Source organism: Sceloporus occidentalis, unplaced genomic scaffold (assembly GCF_023333645.1).
Source record: "Sceloporus occidentalis isolate IW3139 unplaced genomic scaffold, rSceOcc1.0.p SCAF_62, whole genome shotgun sequence".
Taxonomy (NCBI): Eukaryota; Metazoa; Chordata; class Lepidosauria; order Squamata; family Phrynosomatidae; genus Sceloporus; species Sceloporus occidentalis.
In genome coordinates this window covers 4906751-4929083 of record NW_028317042.1, presented here as the reverse complement: position 1 = coordinate 4929083, position 22333 = coordinate 4906751, and the positions used below count along the sequence as shown (strand labels likewise).

General features: G+C 35.9%; 4 pseudogenes; all 4 read left to right on the top strand.

Moving 5' to 3' along the window:
• The first annotated feature begins 314 nt into the window (after positions 1-314).
• LOC149287352 (protocadherin gamma-C5 pseudogene) lies at positions 315-2837 on the top strand (annotated as a pseudogene).
• A 1798-nt stretch (positions 2838-4635) lies between these two features.
• On the top strand, positions 4636-8306 carry LOC149287351 (protocadherin gamma-C5 pseudogene; annotated as a pseudogene).
• A 982-nt stretch (positions 8307-9288) lies between these two features.
• Positions 9289-11745, top strand: LOC149287350 (protocadherin gamma-C5 pseudogene; annotated as a pseudogene).
• A 5649-nt stretch (positions 11746-17394) lies between these two features.
• LOC149287349 (protocadherin gamma-C5 pseudogene) lies at positions 17395-19836 on the top strand (annotated as a pseudogene).
• The last annotated feature ends 2497 nt before the right edge of the window (positions 19837-22333 follow it).

Genomic DNA, 22333 nt, shown 5'->3' with positions numbered 1-22333 from the left:
ATTTAATGAAATCTAAATAAATCTAAAACATCTTTAAACCTAACCAATAAACGCCAGCAGAGGGCAGACCTGTCATCCAATCATATCTTAAACAATTCCACTAGATCTGCTGATTCTACCCTCCGCCCTCCACATCCAAGAGCCCTCCTTTTATTTCACCAACACAAAGACGAGCTGCAGTTCCGTTGATGATGCTGGGTTTTTTTGGGGACATTTTCAGCACATATTTTACATTACCTAAAAAATGAACGTCTGAACGATAAACATAAGGGATTATAAATGTTCTGTAATTTCTCAAGGAAAGGATTTAAGAAATGGACTTCCGAGGATCATTGCTGGCTTGGAAATGGCAAGTAGTGTGTGCATTTTTCCTTTGTAGCTGGGACTGTGTCGCTGGACAGCTTCGCTATTCTGTTATTGAGGAGTTAGAGCCGGGGACATTGGTAGGAAATATAGCTCAGGATCTTGGGTTTAAACCTGGTGACATTTTGGAACATAGATTATATTTGGGCTCGAAAGAAAGCAAGAAATATTTTGCTTTGGATACAACAAACGGAGCACTAATTGTTAATGGAAGAATTGATAGAGAAACCCTATGTGGATCAAGTCCAGACTGTGTTCTGCATATAGAATTGGTATCAGAAATTCCCTTGCAATTATATAATCTTGAAATAGAGATTTTGGATATAAATGATAATTTTCCTACTTTTTATACAAGTAATCGTATTATTAAAATTACAGAAGTCTTTACCAGCCCTGGTGCTCGCTTTGCTTTGGAGATTGCACAAGATTTAGATGTTGGTATAAATGGTATCAGCCAGTATATATTAAATCAGAATCCTTATTTTTCATTGTCAGTGAAGAGTCACAAAGATGGAACTCTTATTCCTCAACTGGTATTGGAGAAGACATTAGACAGGGAGGAAAAACAGGAGCATAAACTCATCCTCACTGCTTTTGATGGCGGGGAACCAACAAAGTCAGGATCCTGCTTAATAACAATATTTGTATTAGATATTAATGACAATGCACCAATGTTTGATCAGTCAATTTACAAAATAAGATTAAATGAAAATGCCCCTTTAAAGACAGTTATAGTAAAACTTAATGCAACTGATCTGGATGAGGGAACAAATGGTGAAATTGAATATTTTTTTGATGATCACACGTTTAATTCTGCAAAGAAGATATTTAACTTAAACACAAAAACTGGTGAAATTTATATTAAGGGAAGTGTGGATTTTGAAGATACGAATTATTTTGAATTGTCTGTTAGGGCAGTAGATAAAGGATTACCAGAACTGGAAGGTAGTTGTCTGATCCAGGTGGAAGTTGAAGATGAAAATGATAATATACCAGAAATTACTGTTACTTCAATGATAAATGATGTACCTGAAAATGCCCTGTTAGGAACTGTTATCGGGTTTATCAGTGTAAAAGACAACGATTCTGGAAAAAATGGAGAAGTATATTTAGAATTGTCTCCTAACATACCATTTAAAATCAAACCCTTTAAAAATCATTTTTCTTTGGTGACAGATGGATATTTAGACAGAGAAAAAATCCCCCAATATACTATTGAACTGCTTGCTTTTGATTATGGAACACCAGTTCTACATAGTCAGGCTACCGTTCATCTTAGCATTTCGGATGTTAATGATAATCCTCCGGTATTTTCACAACCTTCCTATACTTTTTTCACTAAAGAAAATAATGACCCTGGTACTTTTATTAATTCAGTGTCAGCTTTTGATCTAGATGAAGGTATTAATTCAAATCTGATTTACTCTATAGAAGAAAGTCAAATAGATGGTTCTTCAGTTTCTTCTTTTGTTTACATTGACCCCAATGATGGCAGTATATATGCTCAACGTTCTTTTGACTATGAAAATGTTCAGGTTATCCAAATTGTAGTAACAGTGGGAGATTCTGGATCTCCAAAATTGTTTTCCAATACTTCAATTTGTATATTTGTTTTGGATACAAATGATAACTACCCCACTGTAATTAATCCAGAGGCCTCTAATGATCTAGTTGTTCAAGAAAGAATTTCAAAATTTGCAAGTGCTGGATTTTTGGCCACAAAAATATCTGCTATTGATAAAGATTCTGGTCACAATGCTTGGTTAGCGTTTAGTCTTCTCCAGCCAATCAACTCCTCTTTATTTCAAATTTCCCCCTTTACTGGAGAAATCAGAACTACTCGTGGTTATCAAGAGACTGACAATATAGAGAATCAACTTGTTATTTCGATCAGGGATCATGGAGATCCTCCCTTGTCAACTACAGTTACTGTACTTTTTCATATAGTAGACAATGTTGCAATTGAAAATACTAAGTATCATGATTCTATTGAGAACTTTAAACAAGATGGTACTGAAAATGTTAAATCTCCATCGGATCTGACATTGTATCTGATTATTTCACTGGTGGCTATTGGTCTTGTTTCCATTATCACGTTCATCATACTGCTTATAAAATGTGTAAGAAAGGAAGATTACAATGGCTGTTGCTTTCTAAACAGCCCACAGCCTAAACATTACTTAGAGCCATATAAGCCAACGCTTTACTTGAACACAGATGGGACCTTAAAATACATGGAAGTGAGGATGGTACCATCAGAACCTCAAGGACAATCTTATCAAGCATTTTTACCCCCAGCTACAGAGAACACTAATTTCAATCTTATGAAGCCTCTAGATGATTCGGTCAATGACCCTTCAGATACAACCTTGTTACAAGACGCAATCCAGGTGAGAAAGGTTCTGCTTACTGCTATTTCAAAAAGAAATGCTTTTCAAGACAATAAGTACTATATCTTGATATTAATGTCATGATATGTTGATTTTAAGGTTGTATTAAGGTGTGTTGTGAATATAATAGTCTACATTCTAAACCTAATTATCTTTATTAGATGTGAAGTAGGGTGAAATAGTGTGCATTGTTTTGATAATTACTTAGTTTAGGTTTTCAATTATATCATAGTTAAGGTATTGCCACCTTTTAAACAAATGAAAATAGCTTCTTTACAACACCATTTGTTTCCCTTAGATGGTGTAGGGAAGGATACTATAGAAATATGGCATAGATTCCTCATAAACTGATATCTCTATAATGTTTTTTCTTCTTAAAAACATGTTATTATTATTATTTATTGTTTTATATAGCGCCATCAAATTGCGTAACTCTGTAGGGTAGACAGGACATAACAAGTAGTATGTAACATAAAAAATTGACTAACAGAGACAACAGGTGAGGAGGGCCCTGCTCAAACAAGTTTACAATCTAGAGGGATTTAGGGTGTATCACACAATAGGTAAAAGGTAAAAGTGACATTGTTGTGATTCTAATATCTACAGCCCCCTGTGATTCTAATATCTACAGGCAAGTTACAAAAGTTGTGAAATATCAAAGTGCTTATAAAACGTGATTGTATTTGTATTTATTTTTAGCATTTAGATTGTTGTAAAAATACCTGATTAAATTGTAGAAATCTATAAATTTCTATATCCAATCTTGTTCTATGCAGCTGTTTATATGGTTCATTATTTGCTCTCTTTATATTTCTACTAATGTCTTCTAATTTTTAAGGGAAAAATGATTATATTTTAAAACTGTATCACTTCTGTATGACATTTCAACTAAACAGTTGGTACTTGGGTACTTAAAACTTTGACTGCCCAAGTGTATAATTTGACACATACTTTATGATTAGATAATATTTATTAGGTTATATAAAGCTGAATATTTTGGTCTACTAGAAATATTATTGTAAAATGATGTAATTCTCTTTTTTTATTTCATATAAAATTAAATAATTTTTCATCCACTAGCATAAGGTTGTAAATCATATTTTTAATCAAATACATTATTTTTTTCAGAACACTAATTCTGGAAGTGGATGTTTTTAACAAAAAATAAAATACGAAATTATCAACACCACTGCCAAACAAAAGTTTATGAATAATAATAATAATTATAATTATAATAATACAGCTCAAAATCTTTGTATTAAATAATTATGGATAGCTTCTTATACGATAATGGATAAAACCAGGAGTATTTTGCTGGAATAATTAGCAAAAGGTGTAAATTGAGTTCAAAAAGCCCAAGAGGAGCCAACGTGGCATGATGCAAGGAACATATGTGCCCTTGTATCACCATGCATTTGAAATTATTATCTTGTATCAAAAAATAAATTATCAGTAATCTATAAGAATCTTACTTAAGTATATTTATATTTTCTTGAACTGCCATTTTTCAGAACTGTAGAAAGCTTATTTGTATGAGTAAGACATATATAAAATAAAAATCCCAATACCAAACATATATATTAACAATCCAGTTATTATTTAGAGGATGACGTTAACAATGTTGACCAGCAGAGGGCGGACCTGTCATCCAATCATTTCTTTAGCTGTACTAGTAGATCTGCTCATGTCGTCAATCCTCTCTCCTCCCCTTGCTCAGTTAGTAACACTCCCATATTTTCTCGGAGTCACAAAGAAAATCTGCTTTGGTTGGATTTGTTTAAATAGGCACAGATTTATTTTTAAACAAAATTTTAATATATGATCTACATGCATGTGGTATGATAAGTGGGCTCTTTGACATTTTAAAGAAAGGACATAAGATATGGACTTCCGGAGATGTTTACTGGCATGGAAATGGCAAGTACTCTGCATCTTTTTCCATTTTAACTGGGGCTGGGTCTCTGGGCAACTTCGCTATTCTATTGAAGAAGAAACAGAGCCAGGAACATTTGTAGGAAATGTAGCCCAAGATCTAGGGCTCAAACCTGTAGAAATTTCTCAGCGTAGACTGAAATTGGGGTCTGAAAAGAAGAACAATTATTTTTCGTTGAATAATGAAAATGGAGATTTGACTGTACATGAAAGAATTGATAGAGACAGGGTGTGTGAATCCAGTTTAAGTTGCATATTACATGTAGAAATAAGTGTTGAAAATCCTTTAGAGATATTTCAAATAGAAATAGAAATCCACGATATAAATGATAACTCCCCCACTTTCTCAGCCAATAATCATGTCATTAAAATTACTGAAGTATTTACAAGTCCTGGTGCTCGATTTCCTTTAGAGATTTCACAGGATTTAGATGTTGGGATAAATGGTATCAGACAGTATGCACTAGATCCAAATCCTTTTTTTTCATTGTCGGTGAAAAATCGTAAAGATGGAACGCTCATTCCTCAGCTAATTCTGGAGAAGACTTTAGACAGAGAAGAAAAAGAGGAACATATATTAGTCTTAACTGCTATTGATGGTGGGGAGCCAAAAAGAAGTGGATCTTGTCAAATAACAGTCATAGTATTAGATGTTAATGATAATGCACCAGTCTTTGATCAGGCGGTTTATAAAGTCAGTCTGAAAGAAAACGTGCCAGAGAAAACAGTCATAATAAGACTGAATTCAAGTGATTTGGATGATGGAACAAACAGTGTAATTAATTATTTTTTTGATGGCCACACTTCCGATTTAGCAAAACAGTTATTTGATTTAAACTCGTTGACTGGTGACATTTATATTAAAGAGCCCGTGGATTATGAAGAAGAAAATTATTATGAATTATCTGTTAGAGCAGTGGACAAAGGATCGCCTGAACTAGAAGGGAGCTGCATTATTCAAGTAGAAATAGAAGATGTAAATGATAATGCACCAGAAATTTCGTTTAGTTCCTTAGTGAATACCATACAGGAAAATGCACCAATAGGAACAGTTATCGGATTCATCAACGTGAAAGACAATGATTCTGGAAGGAATGGAGAAGTGCAACTGGATATGCCTAAAAATTTACCATTTAAAATTAAGGCCCTTAAAAATCATTTTTCACTGGTCACAGATGGATATCTAGATAGAGAAAAAATATCCCAATATAATATTGAACTTACTGCATCTGATTTAGGAATTCCTTCTCTCAAGACACAGACTACAATTCTACTTAGTGTTACAGATATTAATGATAACCCTCCAGCCTTTTCCCAATCTACCTACAATGTCTTCATTAAAGAAAACAATGACCCTGGCACTTTACTAAGTACAGTGTCAGCATTTGATCTAGATGAGGGAATTAATGCAGAGCTGATTTATACTATTGTCGAAAGCCAAATTGACGGTTCTTCAGTCTCTTCTTTTGTTTACATTAACCCCAGTAATGGGAACATATATGCCCAACGGTCATTTGACTATGAGCATATTCATGTTTTCGAAATCAGAGTAAGAGTGGAAGACTCTGGATCTCCAAAATTATTTTCGAATACATCAATATTTATATTTGTTTTGGATGCAAATGATAACTACCCCACTGTGATTAATCCAGAGTTATCTGTAGACAATCATTTTCAAGTAAAAATGGCAAAATCTGCTAGTCCTGGCTATGTGGCAGCAAAAATTACTGCTATGGACAGAGACTCTGGCCACAATGCATGGTTAGTATATCATCTTGTTGAACCCAAACATTCTTCTTTATTCCAAGTAACACCCTATACTGGAGAAATAAGGACTCTGCAAGAATTAGATGAGACGTACAACACAGACCAACAGCTTGTTATTTCAATCAGTGACCACGGGGATCCGCCATTATCCAGTACTGTCACTGTATATCTAAGTGTAGCAGAAGATGTTACCATTGAAAGGCATAAATCTCAGGAATTTGTTACAAATACCAAACCCCCATCAGATCTGACTTTGTATCTAATTATTTCACTAGTGGCCATCAGTCTTGTTTCCATAATCACGTTCGTCATACTGGTTGTAAGATGTTTAAGAAAAGAAGAATACAATGGCTCTAGTTGTTGTTTTCTCACTAGTCCACAGTCCAAACACTATGCAGAGCAATATAAGCCAACCCTTTACTTGAACACAGATGGGACATTAAAATACATGGAAGTGAGGATGGTACCAACAGAAACTCGAGAACAATTTTACCAAACATACTTGCCCCCAACTACGGAGACATCGGATTTCATGAAGCCTGTAGATTTCCCCCAGTTAAAAGATATGGTAAATAATACTGTATCTTCCCCGGATTCTAGCTGGTTAAAGGACTCGGATCAGGTAAGTTAATATTGCAATCATTCAAAGTTCTTTTATTTATTTACTAAAAACGTATTTAGCTGTAGAATCACTATTTTCTAACTGTATAACATATTCAAATTATATGTTAATCAGCATAATGTATAGTGGTTAAGCAAATTCCCCTCATAAATATCCTAAGGCTTATAAATTGGCAAGACACTTTATTTATTAAACAATATCCAACATGTTTTGTATGTATATATATATATATACTGCTTTCCTGTATATGTTGTTCATACTATATATGCGTCTTGATTGATGTTGCTAAGGCCTATAATGTTGTTTGTATTTATTTTGGAAGCAGGCATATTAAAGTACCCACATACTTTAATATATATTATTTTACAGGGGGGGTCAGCGACATTAAACTGTCCCTTTAAAACAACGGCCATTTTTACCTGTCACTAAGAATACAAATTAAAATTTTGTGTTAGTAGGATGATGCATAATTTTGTGCTTTGGGACATAGTATTTAGGCAGACCCTGCTGAGGACAAAAAACCACTTTTGGTGAATGAAGTTAATACTGTTGGACTAAAGAGGTATGCCATGTCAACCAAGATCTGTTGTAGTCATTGTTTCCTTCTTCTCCAGTTATTCTGTTGTCAACCTCCCATCTCTTACTTATACACACTCAACCACATCGACAAACCCGGGTGCCAGGATTTTGGTTGGTCAGTTTTGCAACCTCTAAAAATCCAAAAGTTTTACATTGTTTCGGCACCTACGTAATTGTCTGGTTCAGGAAGTGATATCACTACTAAACAGAGGTAGTTAATTATGTCTCTTGTTTCTTTATGATTTTTATACTCACTATAGTTAACTCAACATTTCATTTATATGTTCATGTACGCTTTCTGTTAAATGGTGGATTTGGTATGTCATTTTTGGTATCCAATACATCTGCTAATGGTCTGATACTGCTCTGTTGGGCTTTATTTTCTGAGAACCTAACTATGAGCCTAAGATAATTAGCACCATCTCTACTCTTGTAAGCTCAAGTCTTTTAGAAACTCGAGGAAAGAAAAGCAAGATTGACTTTATTTGATGCATTCTTAGTTGATCACAGTGCATCTAAAGTCAAAAGAGGCTAAACTCAGGACAATACAGTAAAATGGAAGCTATAAAAAAGTTATTACATTTCTGTGTATGATTACTTTTTGTATTAGTATGTACTATAATATCTTATATTTTTCAAATAAGGTGCGATAAATTACTGTATGCCATTAATAAAACTCAGCAATATACAAAAGTAAAAACAATAGGTAAAAGCATACACACGCAACAACACTCTATGGGAATCCCACTATCCCACAATAACAATAGTATAGTACGACCCACCATCAGTGAGTGGAGCGTAAAATAAGGACGCACCCTTGTAGGGTTAAAAGAATATTCTTTGGAATCAATAAGACTGACTCCAAACTATGTCGCCTAGTGTGATATAGGAATCACACACCTATCTATAACTGGAATGTGGATATCTGCAATGGATAAAAAGCCTTCATAGAGCAGTACAACAATGATCTTTAGCAGCATAAACAGAAAAAGGTGGCCAAAATGGGCTCTCACTTTGCCTGGAGCCCGTAGCCTGGCTCCAGGTGTAAACAGCACTGTGCTGACTTAGGGCAGCACTCCCCCGTTAGGACAGTTTGGACAGCAAAGCAATGAATGGGGTAGGTAAGTATAAAGTACACAGCTTGTAGCTTAAAGATATATTTAATATTCGTTAACAACATAAATATACTATTAAAACTCAGTGCTAAAATTAATACTTAAATACCCTCTCCCCAGCAATACTTTGTCAACACGAAAGTGGAAGGTTTTTATGACTAGCAGGTTAAATGCATCAGAAGTTTCAATGAATTAAGTGTTCAGAGTAAGATTTTGATTATGTTGGTGAAATTAACATCATTGGCCAGGAGAGGGCGATCCTGTCATCCAATCATTTCTTTAACTGCAAAAGTGGATCTGTTCATGACATCCTTCTACACTCCTCCCACTGGTTCCGTAAATTACCCTCCCATTTTTCTTCTGACACACAAAGAGCTGCTGTTTCGTTGAAAATACTGTGGATACTTTAATTGCCCTTGGATTTGGATTGGATTTTTTTCAAATTGAAGGATGAGTATCTGAACGTGTGGAACATTAAAAGGAGTCAATGTCATCATATCTCAAAGAAAGGATTTAAGATATGGACTTCCGAAGAGCTTTATTGGTTTGTAAGTGGCAAGTACTGTGCATATCTGTCCTTTGTAGATGGGGCTGGGTTTGTGGGCAGCTTCATTATTCAGTTGCAGAGGAATCAGACCCAGGGTCATTGATAGGAAATGTAGCTCAGAATCTTGGGTTTAGACCTACAGAGGTTTCACAACGTAAGTTGAATTTGGGGTCTGATGATGTTTCAAAATATTTTGCCTTAAATAAGGCAAATGGGGCATTGACTGTAAACAAAAGGATCGATAGAGAAAATTTGTGTGGATCAAACTCTCCGTGTGTTTTAAACATAGAGGTTCTTAGCAAAAATCCTTTAGAGCTGTTTAAGCTTGAAATAGAGATTCTTGATATAAATGATAATTCACCCACCTTCTCAGCCAGTGAACATATAATTGAAATTACAGAATTGCTGGCAAGCCCAGGTACTCGATTTGCCTTATATATCGCCCAAGATTTGGATGTTGGTGTAAATGGTATCAGACAGTATATATTAAATCCAAATCCTTACTTTTCATTGTCCGTGAAGAATCGTACGGATGGAAATCTCATTCCTCAGCTGATTTTGCAAAAGACTTTGGACAGGGAAGAAAAGGGAGAACATAAACTAGTCCTTACTGCTGTGGATGGTGGGGAGCCAACTAGATCAGGATCATGCCAAATAACAATTAAAGTATTAGATATAAATGATAATGCACCAGAATTTGGTAAATCAAATTATAAAATACGTCTAAAAGAAGACCTGCCTCTGAAAACAGTTATTATAACACTTAATGCAACTGACTTGGATGAGGGCACCAATGGTGAAATTGAATATTCATTTGATCACCATACTTTGGACTCAGCTAGAAAATTATTTGATTTGAATGCGCAGAGTGGTGAAATTAGTATAAAAGGGACAGTGGATTTTGAAGAATTAAAGTTTTATGAATTATCAGTAAGAGCAGTAGATAAAGGATCTCCTAAACTGCAAGGGAGCTGTCTTATTCAGGTAGAAATTGAAGATGTTAATGACAACCCTCCAGAAATTACCTTGAGTTCCTTGATTAAAGATGTACCAGAAAATGCTCAAATAGGAACAATAATCGGGTTTATAAATGTAAAAGACAAAGATTCTGGAAGGAATGGAGAAGTTAATCTTAGTATACCACCAGACTTACCATTTGAAATTAAGCCATTTCAAAATTATTTTTCATTGGTGACAAATCGGTATCTGGACAGAGAAAAGGCTCCCCAATACACTGTTCAACTTATTGCTTCTGATTTAGGAAACCCTCCTTTAAGAAGTCAGGCCACAATTGTATTCAGTGTTTTAGATATTAATGATAATCCGCCGATATTCCCCCACTCTATCTACAATATGTTCATCAAAGAAAACAATGACCCTGGCAAATTTCTAAGCACGGTCACAGCTTTGGACTTAGATGAAGGAATTAACTCAGAGCTGGTTTACTCTATTGTTGAAAGTCAAATTGATGGTTCTTCTGCATCTTCTTATGTTTACATAAATCCTAATAATGGTAACATATATGCTCAGCGTTCATTTGATTATGAAACTATGCAAGTTTTGCAAATCAGTGTGAGAGTGGAAGATTCTGGGAGCCCAAAATTATTTTCCAATACATCTATATTTATATTCATACTTGACACTAATGACAACTACCCAAGTGTTCTAAATCGTGAGTACTCCAAAAATCTAGTTGTTCAAGAAAGCATTCCAAAATCTGCATCTCCTGGCTATTTGGCAGCTAAAATATCTGCTGTGGACAAAGACTCTGGTCACAATGCTTGGCTGATTTTTAGTCTTCTTGAACCCATCAATTCATCTTTATTTCAAGTGTCTACCTATAGTGGAGAAATCAGAACTATTCGAGGTTTCCAGGAGACAGATACTGCAGAACAGCAGCTTGTTATTTCAATCAGTGACCATGGAGATCCACCGTTATCAACTACAGTGACCGTACTGTTACATATTGCAGATATTGTCATGGTTGAAAGCCGCAAATCTCAGGATTTGTTTGAGAATCCTAAATCCTCATCAGATTTGACATTGTATCTAATTATTTCACTAGTAGCCATAGGTTTAGTTTCTGTGATAACATTCGTCATATTGCTGGTAAAATGTTTAAGGAAAGAAGACACTTTTAGTATTTCTACCTGTTGTGTTTTAAGCAAACCACAATCAATGCCTTACACTGAACAATATCAGCCAGCTCTTTACTTGAACACAGATGGGACCTTAAAATACATGGAAGTGAGAATGGTTCCAACTGAATCTCAAGGACAATGTTATCAAACATATTTACCCCAAACCACAGAGAAACCTGATTTTTCCTCCGTGAAACCTCTAGATTTTCCACAGTTAAAAGATATGTTAAACAACACAGAGTCATCTTCTGATACAAACATAATGAAGAACACAGAAGAGGTGAGTTAATGCTATCATTCTTATGTGATTTTAGATCATAGTATGTGTAAATAATTATTTGATATGTTTTATTTTCTTTCTGTATATATCTTTTTTATTAGTGCAGTAAAAACTATTAATTAGTATAATGTATATATTTTGGGTGCACTGGCTCTTGTATTTTCTTTATAAATGGTTTAATGGTTACTAGTTAATAATACCACTTATGGTAAAAAAAAAAAATCTAAACACAAAACATGAAGACATTTTCATTACTAGAGTTGAAGCGTGAGTCTTACATGGAGTTTCACACAGCATAACTCAATTTGTGATATTATTGTTTGGAAATAATATTATAACATCAGCATTTTCAACATAAATAATAGCATTGTTAATCCAAATTATTTATGTCCCTGCAATATGGTATAGATTTGATCCATTAATAAGCCAAAACAACATAAACAGAGATTAAATTATATTGTGTCATCATATTCTACAACTCTGTACAATGGATACAAGTAGTGTATCACATAACTGATATAAAAGATGAAGAAGGCCTTTCTCAAAGGAGCTTACTAACCTAAAAGAGGTGAAATGTTTGAGATGGACCCGCCACACAACCTCATCTCTTGTCAGGGTGCTGGTATGTGGCTGCACAACCCTGGGTGCTCGGCGCCCTAAAGGGTGCGGTCGCCCTGCATCAGGCTCTGACCACTCTGCTACTGCGCAATAACCCCTGAACACCATCTTTGGGCGCTCTGGGTCATGGTAGCCGTCTGACCGCGGGACCTTACATCTCTGTGCAAATATTGATTCAATAAATAATATTACTAGACTCTATAAACCAACTAAAGAGTAAGATGGTATTATTATGTCCAACACCAGAAGTAAGGCTATGGAAGATGAGGCTCTGGTTTTACTGAAGAAGTAGGTTTTAAAGTATGTTACAAGCAAACAGTAAACAGGGAAAGTATGATAAACCAGACAGACCTTGATCCATCTTGCTTTTATCTTTGCTTACAATTTAAAAAATTAAGTTTTAATTAGGTATTAATCTAAAAAAAAACATTGGCAGCTTTTTGGATTTCGACTATCTGATTAAATCATTGAATCATATAATATATGCTGTATACTGATTCAAATTTCATAGCATGTATATAACATTGGACTGACCATAATAGGCCAGTATTTTACTGTGTATATGTGTTATCTAGATTATGCATGATTATTTGTAAAAAAAACACCATTATAACGTAGTATGTTTACTTATTTATTCTATGTTCTTACTTTTGGCTGCCACCAGAGGGAGATAAAGAGCATTCTGTAATATGTTTTATTGCTTGAAGAAAGCAGACTTTTATAGATATCAATTTAGTTGTGTGTTGTTTTGGTGTGTACATTATGAAATGGTAGTTCCTATCTTTAGACTTGGTAACCCTGGTATGGTTTTATTATTCATATAGATCATCATTTCTCTCATTTATATGCTGATTTTTTCCTGAAGCGGTCTGAGGTTCTATTATATATATTACATATATTTGTTTCATATATTTTATGATTTGTTTTCTATTACTTTTAATGTCTTGAGGTGCCTTTCCCAGACCTTATGACCGAGTGCCATCTTTATAGCTAACTGGGCCCAAGGCAAGCTTACCTCCATCAGTCTCCTTTCAGTCATACCTGAGTCCATGTGCAAGTAAATATCGAGGTGTGTGGCTGCTGGCATAGACCTTTAAACTAATGATTTCCCTATCACAAGCTATAGTTTGTCTGCCAATGAGCACCAGTACATGACATCACGTTAAGTAAATGTTAGTGGAGAGGTCTCGGCTAGTGCTTTGCACAAAACTCCACCTCCTGGCTATGGTGGCTGTTGAGATGACAAATGGCCAGCTGTCATATGCCCCTAAACTAAGCTAAGGCCCAGTGCAGCTTCCCTTTTTACCCCTGATTAAAGACAACCCTGACATTAACAGGTCAATGTCTGGCTCAATATATAGTTATGCTGTACCAACTTCAATGTCTGGCTCAGTATATAATCATAGCAGTTATGCTGTACAACCATCAATGCCTGGCTTAGTATATAATGATACCCATTATGCTGTACCTCCTTTAGTGTCTGGCTCAGTGTATAATGATAGCAGTTACGCTGTACAGCCATCAATATCTAGCTTAGTATATAATGATAACAGTTATGCTGCACCACTGTCAGTGGTTGGTTCGCTTTAACATGGATGCACTGAGCAGGCTAGATACTGAGCCATGGGGAGCAGAGAAAAGAACTGTCAGAAGACCTGCGTAACACGGTAATGGAACTTTATAAAGATAGAAAAGGATACAAAAAGATATCCGAATCCTTGGAAATGACAGTCAGTACTGTTCAATCACTTATTAAGAAGTGGAAAATTCGGATGATATCTTGATACCAAGCCAATGTCTGATAGACCAAGAAAGATTTCAGCCACAACTGCCAGAAAAACTAAGAAAAACCCACAAGTAACCGCAAGAGAAATACAGGCTGTTTTGGAAAAAGACGATTGTTTCAAGGTTGTTTCAAGGAGCAGAATGCAACGATAATTGAACAAAAATGAGCTGCATGGTCGAGTTGCCAGAAAGAAGCTGTACCGATGCCACAAAAAAGCCCAGTTACAATATGCCTGAAAACACCTTGACACGTCTTACAGCTTCTGGCACACTGTAATTTGGAGTGACGAGACCAAAAATCCATAAGCGCTATGTTTGGAGAGGGGTTAACAAGGCCTATAGCGAAAAGAATACCATTCCCAATGTGAAGCATGGTGGTGGCTCACTGATGGTGTGAGCTCTAAAGGCACAGGGAATCTTATAAAAGATGGCAAGAAGAATGTAGCATTTTATTAGAAAATACTGGCAGACAATTTACGTTCTTCCGCACCAAAGCTGCTCATGGGACGCTGTTGGACTTTCCAGTACGACAATGACTCTGAGCACAGGGCCAAGTTGACCCTCCAGTGGTTACAGCAGAAAAAGGTGAAGGTTCTGGAGTTGCCATCACAGTCTTCTGAACCTAATATCCTCGAGCCACGTTGGAGAGATCTCAAACATGCAGTTCATGCAAGACAACCAAAGATTTTACATGACATACATTTTGCAATGATCAATAGGCAGCTATACCACCTGCATGACTTTGGCCTGTCATAGACAGTTTTTTTTTCAAATTAACAATGTCTGTGGTATATTTCTGATCCATTTAGTGTTAATGTTTTAAATGCCTTTTGTAGCTGGGAAGAGCTGATTTTTAATGAAATATTTTCATAAGTGTACAGAGGCCCTTTATCAGCAACCATCAATCCTGTGTCCCAATGGCACGTTATGTTACCTATTCCAAGTTTTAATTTAAAAGCCTAATTGATTATTAGAAAACACTCTTTGCACTTATGTTATCACAGCTATAAATTTCCTTGTTTTCCATGAAAACAGCAAAGCGACCACAAACTTTTAAACGGTTTATATATATTATATATTATATTATAATACATATATATAAATATATAAAGTATATATATATATATATATATATATATATATATATATATATATATATATATATCTTAAAATACCATAATTGTACACTGTATATTTTTTATCCCTAGTTACTTAGAATACTCTGCATATATATTATTTCATTACATAAGTTATGGTGGGTAAAAGGTGATGGAAACCCTTCCACTAAAATTTAAGGGGTAGTAGAAGTATTATTAAACACTCATCTACAGACACCAGACAAGCCAGAAGGCTTGCTTTTCCCTCAGAAATCTCATGGTGCTTTCACAACCACAAGGGATTCTGGGTAGGCACATGCAAATAAGGTTAACAATTATCACCTTTGCCTCTATATCCACTTTATACATGGATTCCTTGAAAGTAACTGCCCGCTGTACAAGACAGCCTTTAGACAAAACTTTCAAGGAATCCATGTATAAAGTGGATATAGAGGCAAAGGTGATAATTGTTAACCTTATTTGCATGTGCCTACCCAGAATCCCTTGTGGTTGTGAAAGCACCATGAGATTTCTGAGGGAAAAGCAAGCCTTCTGGCTTGTCTGGTGTCTGTAGATGAGTGTTTAATAATACTTCTACTACCCCTTAAATTTTAGTGGAAGGGTTTCCATCACCTTTTACCCACCATAACTTATGTAATGATATTTCTTAGTTACCCCAAGCCTCAACTTTTAAGCCAGTATCACAACCTCATGCTGACGAGTCCCATGAAGGACGAAACAGCTGTCCATGAGTGGTGATCTGGCTATTGTACCTCTTCCTGAGTTTTGTCTAAAGGCTGTCTTGTACAGCGGGCAGTTACTTTCAAGGAATCCATGTATAAAGTGGATATAGAGGCAAAGGTGATAATTGTTAACCTTATTTGCATGTGCCTACCCAGAATCCCTTGTGGTTGTGAAAGCACCATGAGATTTCTGAGGGAAAAGCAAGCCTTCTGGCTTGTCTGGTGTCTGTAGATGAGTGTTTAATAATACTTCTACTACCCCTTAAATTTTAGTGGAAGGGTTTCCATCACCTTTTACCCACCATAACTTATGTAATGATATTTCTTAGTTACCCCAAGCCTCAACTTTTAAGCCAGTATCACAACCTCATGCTGACGAGTCCCATGAAGGACGAAACAGCTGTCCATGAGTGGTGATCTGGCTATTGTACCTCTTCCTGAGTTTTGTCTAAAGGCTGTCTTGTACAGCGGGCAGTTACTTTCAAGGAATCCATGTATAAAGTGGATATAGAGGCAAAGGTGATAATTGTTAACCTTATTTGCATGTGCCTACCCAGAATCCCTTGTGGTTGTGAAAGCACCATGAGATTTCTGAGGGAAAAGCAAGCCTTCTGGCTTGTCTGGTGTCTGTAGATGAGTGTTTAATAATACTTCTACTACCCCTTAAATTTTAGTGGAAGGGTTTCCATCACCTTTTACCCACCATAACTTATGTAATGATATTTCTTAGTTACCCCAAGCCTCAACTTTTAAGCCAGTATCACAACCTCATGCTGACGAGTCCCATGAAGGACGAAACAGCTGTCCATGAGTGGTGATCTGGCTATTGTACCTCTTCCTGAGTTTTGTCTAAAGGCTGTCTTGTACAGCGGGCAGTTACTTTCAAGGAATCCATGTATAAAGTGGATATAGAGGCAAAGGTGATAATTGTTAACCTTATTTGCATGTGCCTACCCAGAATCCCTTGTGGTTGTGAAAGCACCATGAGATTTCTGAGGGAAAAGCAAGCCTTCTGGCTTGTCTGGTGTCTGTAGATGAGTGTTTAATAATACTATATATTATTTCAAAACAAATTATTTATTCTTGATCATTGATTTATTTTTTCCTCACTTCTAAGTAATAGCTATAACACTATTGGCCAGGAGAGGGCGGACCTGTCATCCAATCATTTCTGTAGCTCTAACAGTAGATCTGCTAACATAATCCCTCCTCTCTCCACCCTTTAACTCAATGAATCACCCTCCCATTTTTCCTCTGGAGCACAAAGAAAAGCTGCTGATCCGATGAAAATATTGTGGATGTTTTTATTGCGTTGGTGGGATTATTTTGCTCACAAATAGGAATATTTCAATTACAAATCTGTTGGATTATAGAATGATCATATAACATCGCATCTCAAAGAAAGGAATTAAGATATGGACTTCCAAAGACCTATACTGGCTTGGAAATGGCAAGTAGTGTTTGTGTTTTGCCTTTGTAGCTGGGGCTGGGTCTGTGGGCAGCTTCGCTATTCCGTTGCAGAGGAGTCAGAGCCGGGGACATTGGTGGGAAATGTAGCTAAAGACCTGGGATTAAAACCTGCAGATATTATTCAGCGCAGTCTGAATTTAGGGTCTGAAGAAGGCACAAAATATTTTGCTTTAAATAAGGTTAATGGGGCATTGACTGTGAAAGAAAGGATTGATAGAGATAACCTCTGTGAAGCCAACCCTAGCTGTCTATTGCATTTACAGTTAATTACTGAAAATCCTTTGGAGCTATTTAATCTGGAGGTAGAGATTCTAGATATAAATGATAATTCTCCTACTTTTCTAACAAATAATCGTTACATTGAAATCACAGAGATATTTACAAACCCAGGAACTCGAATTGCCTTAGAGATTGCACAGGATTTAGATGTTGGTGTAAATGGCATCAGCCGATATACACTGAATCCAAACCCATATTTTTCTTTGTCCGTGAAGAATCACAAGGATGGAACTCTTATTCCTCAGTTGGTATTGGAAAAGACATTAGACAGGGAGGAAAGTGGACAATATAAACTCATCCTTACTGCTATCGATGGTGGGGAGCCAACAAGATCTGGATCATGTGAAATTACAGTGATAGTATTAGATATTAATGATAATGCACCGGTGTTTAATCAGTCAGTTTACAAAATCCGACTAAAAGAAAATATCCCATTAAAAACAGTTATCGTAACTCTTAATGCAACTGATTTGGATGAAGGAACAAATGGTGAAACCGAATATTTTTTTGATGATCACACTTTTGATTCTGCAAAGAAAATATTTGAATTGAATTCACATACTGGTGAAATCTTTATTAAGGGATCTTTAGATTACGAACAACTGAATTTTTACGAATTATCAGTTAGAGCAGTAGATAAAGGGCTACCAAAATTAGAAGGTAACTGTGTTATTCAGATAGAAATTGAAGATATAAATGATAACCCTCCAGAAATTACCTTTAGTTCCATGATAAAAGATGTACCAGAAAATGCTCCAATAGGAACAATTGTTGGATTTATTAATGTGAAGGACAAAGATTCTGGAAGGAATGGAGACATAAAATTAGATTTGTCTCCAAATTTACCATTTAAAATTAAACCATTTAAAAACCAGTTTTCGTTGGTTACAGACGGCCATCTTGATAGAGAAAAGGTTTCCCAATATACTATTGAGCTTATTGCATCTGATTTAGGGACACCTGCTTTGCACAGCCAAGCGGTAGTTGTCCTAGGTGTGTCAGATATTAATGATAATTCTCCAGTATTTTCCCATTCAATATATAATGCCTTTATTGAGGAAAACAATGACCCAGGTGCATTTCTAAGTACAGTCTCCGCTTTTGATCTAGATGAGGGAATTAACTCTGAGCTGAGTTATTCTATTGTTGAAACTGAAATAGAGGGTTCATCAGCCTCATCTTTTGTTTATATTAATCCCAGTAATGGAAATTTGTATGCCCAACGTTCATTTGACTATGAACATATTCAAGTTTTACAAATTACTGTAAAAGTGGAAGACTCTGGGACTCTAAAATTATCTGCCAATGCATCCGTGTTTATATTTATACTAGATGCAAATGATAACTACCCAAGTGTTCTAAATTATGAGTACTCCAAAAATCTAATTATAAAAGAGAAAATTCCCAAATCTGCCTTTGCTGGCTATTTGGCGGCTAAAATATCTGCTGTGGACAAAGACTCTGGTCAGAATGCTTGGCTGATATTTAGTCTTCTTGAACCCATCAATTCATCTTTATTTCAAGTGTCTACCTATAATGGAGAAATCAGAACTATTCGAGGTTTCCAGGAGACAGATACTGCAGAACAGCAGCTAGTCATTTCAATCAGTGACCATGGAGATCCACCGTTATCAACTACAGTGACCGTACTGTTATATATGACAGACGACGTTGTGGTTGAAAGCCATAAATCTCAGGATTTTTTTGAAACTCCTAATTCCCCATCAGATTTGACATTGTATCTAATTATTTCACTAGTGGCCATAAGTTTAGTTTCCGTAATCACATTCATCATACTGCTGGTGAAATGTTTAAGGAAAGAAGACACTTTTAGTATTTCTACCTGTTGTGTTCTAAGCAAACCCAAATCAATGCCTTACACCGAACAATATCAGCCAGCTCTTTACTTGAACACAGATGGGACTTTAAAATACATGGAAGTGAGAATGGTTCCAACTGAATCTCAAGGGCAATGTTATCAAACATATTTACCCCCAACCACAGGGACACCTCTAGCTTTCCCACAAATAAAGGATATGGTAAACAACACCGAATCATCTTTTGATATAAACATATTGAAGGACACAGAACAGGTCAGTTCACATTAACTATTGTCTTCTATCATTCAACATGTAAGCAATTATTTGATATATGTTTTACTTTTTGTGTGTATCTTTTTAGTGCAGTAAAAACAATTGATTAGTATGTTTATTATATGTATACTTCAAGTGTACTGGATTTATATGTATTTTTTAACATGGTTTTAAGATAACTGATTAGTCAAGCTGGAAGCTGGAGTTGAAGCTTGAGTATGAGAGGAAGTTTCTCACAGCATTACTAAATGTGTTGTATTGTAACATTAGTATTGTGAACAAAAATAATATTATTTTTATACCAAATTAAGTTTGTCTCTTTTCTGCAAAATGGTATAGATTTTGGTCAAAGTTAAGCCAAAACAAGATGAACAGAGATTATGTATTCATTTTTATAGTGTTGTATTTTTCATCTCTGTACAATGTGTGATGGCTTATTACCTTATTGAGTTAAAAGTGTGTTATTACGCATGCTTATTTGCAAAAAAAGCACATCTCCTTATGCTGTACATTTTGGTTTAATTATGATTTTATTATACATTATATTCATATGTTCTCATACTTTATGTAAAAGACAACACTTTTGACTGCCACCAGAGGGAGATAGAGAGCATTCTGTGATATCCTTTATAGCTTTACGAAAATTATAAGTGTAATTTTAGTTGATTCTGGATTGTTTTGCAATGCCAATTATGAAAATATTGTTTCTATTAGACTTTTTTGTTTCATGTTGGTCCATACATTTTCAGACAACAAAGTTTGTTTCTTTGTCCACTTCTTCCATCTATCTGCTTCGTTAACCAGGCCTCCTGGAGCACTTCTGCAAAGGAGCAAAGCCACAGGGACAGCCTCTCCTTCATTTCTCCAATCGGGAGAGAAGTTATGCCCGGGGGGGTCTGCTCTTTTGCAGAAGTGTTTTGGGAGGTCTGCCTTTTCCCGTGTTACGTACAGAAAGTCATAGTGTCAAATATGTTTTTGTAATTAGTTAACTTGGCCAAATGACTTTAATCAGGGCATACTTTATAATTTTCTGGGTTTAGGGAAAGCTTAACCCCATGTGTCCCCCCTCCCAACAGTACCTGAGTCCATGTGCTAGTAAAGGTGGAGGCGTGCGTCTGTTGGTATAGACCAGGGGTAGGCAATCTTTGGCTCTCCTGATGTTGTGGACTACATCTCCCATAACGCTCTTACAGTCATAATGCTGGCAAAGCATCAAGGGAAATGTAGTTCACAACATCTGGAGAGCTGAAGATTTCCTACCCCTGGTATAGACCTTTCCACTAATGCTTCGCAGGCTGCACTCTGCCTGCAAGTAAGCACTAGAGCATGACATCATATCCTGGATCACTACTCTAGCAGGCGATGCACAAGCCACAAGTAAATGTTAGTGACAAGGTCTAAGCTAGTGATTTGGACAGAACTCCGCCTCCTTGCTATGGTGGCTAAGATAGTCTCCATGAAGTCTACTTCAAAATGGATATTATAATATTTTGTAGTTAGTGTCTTAAGAGGGCCCTAAGGCTAGTTCACTGGGGCAAATGATAAGGTATTCACCTAAGAAAGTTATTTGTCCCCATTGATTGAGCCTCTTGGTACCCAGCTTCCATCAGGACTTCTCGGATGCTTATGGTCAGAGATATCGGTGGTCAAATACAACAGTAGTAGCTGAGATGTCAAAAGCTGATGGATACACAAGCCCATAAACATAACAAAGCTAAGGTCATACACTGGGAATCAAAACAGCAAAATAAAGTGCACACAGAGTAACAGCAAAGCTGGCACCTTGACTGGGCACCAGATAGTTTAAAAAGTAAAATATGTCACCAAGTGACACATGAATATAATAGGGCAGAAGGGCCAATTTGGGGCAAGATAATTCAACTGGATTGGCCAGAGAATGAGGATTGACCAGTCCTGAGCAAAACCTATTGCTCTGACTGGTCCTTCAGTGGTTTCAGATGAAACCACTAGACAGATGCTGCTGCTCATCACACACTGCTCAGCAGACTATTGGCTGACATCCGTTTGCATATGTATGCTACATGTGTGCCTTTTTTAACATTGTATGATTCAGGTATTTCTGATTATTTTCTCTACACATCTATGGAATATTATTAACACGTATGAATGATGCACACATAGATTGCCAACTCATTGCAGCAATAGAAAAACACTGCATATTGGGGCCATTTTTACACATAAATATACATATATTTGGACCATGTTGATAATACTAGATAAAGTATCATGTTTTAATCCACCAGGGTTCATATAGATAGCCAAGGTACATAGGCTAAAGTTTATTTTCTCCCAATATTTTCCTGTATGGTACAACATGTCTTGACATGCTATGTTTTATTAACAATATCAGATGAAGTAGTTGGCGAAACTATTGTTTGTAATCACAGCATTTTTTTTACAAATAAACATATTAATAGCAAAGTGGCTTGAAGGATAATATTAGGTAATTGTGTAATATTAGCAAAGATGTTTAGAAAGTGTACCTTGTAAT